We start from the raw sequence: 4,875 nt of genomic DNA, 5'->3' as shown, positions 1-4,875 counted from the left end.
GCATGCACCGAAGACGGTGCAATATTTAAGTGTGGGGAGGTCGATATCGACTTCTGTGGGTAACTACTTCCTTTTCCAACACTAATGTTTAATTAGTTAGTGGTTGTATTTGCATGTTTGATTGCATGTTTGTTAGATTTCGTGCATACTTTACCACTACTTGGTTGAAGTGATGAATTCTTTTCCAAGAAACTATTTTAAAGTATTTCACTAATTTGAATTAAAATTTTTGTTAAACTTGTTTGAAGAATTTATTTTGGGACATGGTTTTAGAGCTCGAACACACAAAACTAGTGAGCATTTTGAGCCTATTTGATGGGTTGCATTTTATCAACCAACATTCTGTTTTAGTGTGTGTTGTTCTCTCTAAAATTGTGATCTTTGTCTTGCTTGATTCTATATTTCCATTGTTTGATGTATGCATACACTTATGTGATTGAGGCATTTGTTTCATTCAGCTTACATACCCATATGGCCTTATCCTTTTATTATCTTTTGCAAACTAAAGTTGAGCTTATTTACCCCTTTTGTTCTTTACTTTAGCTCATCACTAACTCTAAGCAGAAAATAATAATGTTCTTAATTTGAATCCTTGGTTAGCTTAGACTAGTGAGAGTGCTCATGAATTAAGTGTGGAGAACTTGGGTTTGGAAACGTTTGGTTTCGAAATTGGGTATATTGTACATTTTTGTGAAAATGTCAAAAAGATAGTTGAGCACATAATCTTGCATCCAATATCTTAATCATATGCATTGAGAGAAGCAAAAGAAAAGAAAAATAAAAAGGAAAAAAAATAAAGAGAAAAAGAAAAGAAAAAGAACAAATAATAAAAGGGGACAAAATAACCCAAAGTAAATGGTGATAGCAATGCATATGTACTGTACTCAATTTTGGATGCATGAGTGTGTGGTAAACATAGTTAATGGGTAGTTAGATTTTATATTCTGATTACATGGATTGTCTTAAGTTAGGTGGGAAGTTTGGGTTAATCAAGGATTCGAATTTTAGTCCAATTAACCAAATACAATTCTACCTTGACCCTAACCCTATTAAAATCCTTGAAAAGACCTCTTGATATGTGTATTTGTGCATCAAAATTTTGTTGATTGTTAGATGAAGAGCAAGCCTTAGAAAGCAAGATTAGTAGATAATCGAGAGAATCGAACCTTAAACACTAGAGTGATTAGAGTGTATACTCTTCCGGTGAGGGTTCGATGCTCGATTCTTTGTTCCCAGCTTTCACGAGATTTCTTCTTGCAAGTCTATTTGTACTTCATTTTATGATTTGAATTAGTGGAATCCAGTTCATATTTGTTCTTGAAGAATTTGATTTACTTTTAACCAAGTAGGTAGAATCATTTTTTGCATGTAGTTGCATTCATATAAATAGGTTGCATTTAATAAGTCTTACCATTCCTCTTCACTCTTAAGGTTCTCTTGAGCTTAGCATAAGGACATGCTAATGTTTAAGTGTGGGGAGATTGATAAACCAATATTTTATGGTTCATCTTGTGCTTAATTTAGTGGATTTTAGCCACTATTCTCACACTTATTCATATAATTTGCATGTTTTATATTTTCCTTCCTAATTTTGTGCTATAATTGAAAACATGTTTCTTTGGCCTTAAATTTGCTAATTTTAATCCTCTCTTATTACCATTCGATGTCGTGATATGTGTGTTAAGTATTTTCAGGTTTTATAGGGCAGGAACAACTTATAGGATGGAAAAGAAGCAAGCAAAAGTGGAAGAAACACAAGAAAATGAAGATTTGAGAAGCTGATGTCGACGCGCACGCATGAACAACGCATGCACGTGATCGCGCCATACTCCAAGCAACGTGTACGCATGGCTGATGCGTACGCGTGACAAAGCGTCACATGCTGCAGATATCAGAAAACGCTGGGGGCGATTTCTGGACTGTTTTTGGCTCAGTTCCAAGCCTGAACACACAGATTAGAAGCTGCAGAGTGGGAGAATCAATCATTCATTAACTTTTTATTATTCACATTAGTTAGGTTTAGATGTAGGTTTCTAGAGAGAGAGAGAGATGCTCTCTCCTCTCTCTAGGTTTTAGGGTTCCTCTTAGTTTTAGTTTTAGTTCTTCTCAAATTCATATTTCTATTTTGTTTTAATTTAGTTTCTCTTCTACATCCTATTATTCTAGCATCTAAGTTTATCTTCCCTTGTTGATGTCTTTATTTTCCCAATTTAATTTATGAAGTCTTCATGTTAGATTCAATTTTCATTAATGCAATTTATGTTTCATGATTCCTATTGTTCAATTACATTGTTATTGTTATTTCTTTGCTTTAGTTAGTTTTAAATTTTGCTATGTCTTGTTAGTTTTCTATGTTTTTATGTTATGCCTTCCAAGTATTTGATAAAATGCTTGGTTGGATTTTAAATTAAATTTTTATATTCTTAACTTGGATTGATCAATTAGAGACTCTTGAGTTATCAAAATTCTTTTGTTGATTGGTGATTGAAAATTGTTAGTTAGCTTAGACTTCACTAAATCTAGTCTTTGATTAGGACTTGTGAACTTAAGTTGATTTTGCTCACATGACTTTCCTTCATTGTTAGAGGTTAACTAAGTGAAAGTAAAAGGCAATTACCATCACAATTGATGATGATAACGAGGATGAGAATTTCAATTCTCAATCCTTGTTAGGATTTTTCTTAGTTTTTATTTTATTTCCTTGTTATTTACATTACTTGTCTCTTTTCACAAAAACCCAAAAAATACTCTTCTATAAACAATAATAAATACACTTTCCTGCGATTCTTTGAGAGATGACTCGAGGTTTGAATACTTCGGTTTACTTTTATTGGATTTGTATTTGTGACAAACGAATTAAATTTGATTCAGGTTGATTTGTCGGTTTAGAACTATACTTGTAACGCGATTATCTTTGTGAAATTCTTTACCGATATTTTTCCTCCATCAAGTTTCAATCCATGCAATAGAGCGTGCAAATACTGCAAGCCTCTGGTTCAGATTGACGGCACACACTTTTACGGAAAATACAAAGGTGTAGTTTTGGTTGCTCATGCACAAGATGGAACCAGAATATTGTGCCTATCGCTTTTGCCCTCATGGAGAGGGAGACTGCTAATGCGTGACACATTTTTCTCAGTAATTTATGAAAGCATGTTGTTAGAAGATACGACGTGGGTATAATCTCAGACCGACATGAGTCAATTCGGATAGCAGTAAATCGTTTCGGAGGTGATTGGCTAAGGTGCTGGTGTCTGAGGTGAATGCTGAGGAACTTGCACCGACAATCTCAACAGTGCTCCGAACGAACCCACGCACCAATCACAGTAATCAACCGATGGTCTAAAGTTCCAAGTCGAAAGGGGGTGCAGCTATCGCAACCGAGTGTTGTGGCGGTTGTCTCATTTCTCTATCCATCCCGCATGTGACCCTCCAGTTATGAAGTTACACTCTGCAAAGAGTGATGCAATGCTCTTCCGCTCTAATGACTTTTGCTAGCTCTGGAGCAGGTTGTGCATACCCTAACTGATGCATCATTCGGTTCGTAAGATGTGACTTGACACACTCAAACTACAATAATGGAACAATAGTGTCACACATCTCAAGGTGTCTATGTAGCTCGTCGGGTATGATCATTCCTTCGTACGACCGCCAGACAAACTGCAACATATTATTAAAAAATTAGAAACATAATATCATGTTAGATATTAACACACATAAAGCAAAAATATTAACTTCCTCCATGTAGTCTATTTTCTGCCTAAATGTCGACGTGGTTTTCGATAACCACGCTGTGAATCATGCGAAATGACTCCACCTGCAACACACAACGTCAAAAAAATTAAAATATGTGCCATCATTTAAATATGCATTATCAATAAAACACAAAACTAAAATAGGAACTGTTACCTCCAAGCAACTGGTACGTCAGTCACTAGAAAGTGCTACCTTAGAACAGGGTACAATACACGACATTCACTCTCATGCCCAAAAAAATAAAAGATTAAGAGGGCCATCCATCTCCTTGTAATCATACCGTGATGTACGACACAGTGCTGTGTAAAGATGCGCGAGACATGCTGTTCCCCAACTGTAAGTGTGGATCCACTGAAAATCACCGAGCAGCGATAGATACTTCGTGTGGGCATAGGCCGTCGACTTATCCGTGAATAGGGTCGAACCCAGCAAACAGAAAATCTGGCATCTGACGTATCTTTGAATATAGTCCAAAGTGTCCAATGGCTCTGAGTCTCTGATACGGCGAACCCATGCTAGCTTTATATAAGATTTAGAGGAACTACTCACAATAGGTTCATTGTCGAAAATCATGATGCTCTGGCTCTGCAAAAAGTCATGACTGCTATCTGTTTAGCTGTTCACAACCTCTCCCTCAATTGGTAGGCCAAATATATGAGTCATAACTTCTAATGTAACGGTAACTTCACACACCAGCAATACAAAGGTGTGAGTCTCCAGCCTTTATCTTTTCACGAGAGCAAATAGTAAGGGATGAAATCCTCTGATCACCCAATTCTTGAAACCTGGTAGAATTCTGTTGCTCATAAGACGTCTTCTATCATCGAATTTCACGTCTCCAGTGGATTAAGTTTATAGACCATAATAGATTCCTGTTAGGCTGGTACAACAAAAATATATTTATTCGTTAAATATATTTATTAGTTTAAATGAGTGAAGATTATAACAACAATTATTTATTATACTACTTTACATAAATAAAAAATAAAATAAAAATATTATATTATACTATTTATTTACTCGTTTACATACCTAACTAAAACATTTATTTATTAATAATTATATTATTTATTACTTTTAATAAACATAAAATAAAATATAATAATATTATTATCCTCA

This window comes from Arachis duranensis, chromosome 3 (genome assembly GCF_000817695.3).
Source record: "Arachis duranensis cultivar V14167 chromosome 3, aradu.V14167.gnm2.J7QH, whole genome shotgun sequence".
In the NCBI taxonomy this organism is placed as follows: Eukaryota; Viridiplantae; Streptophyta; class Magnoliopsida; order Fabales; family Fabaceae; genus Arachis; species Arachis duranensis.
This window is presented reverse-complemented; position numbering follows the sequence as displayed.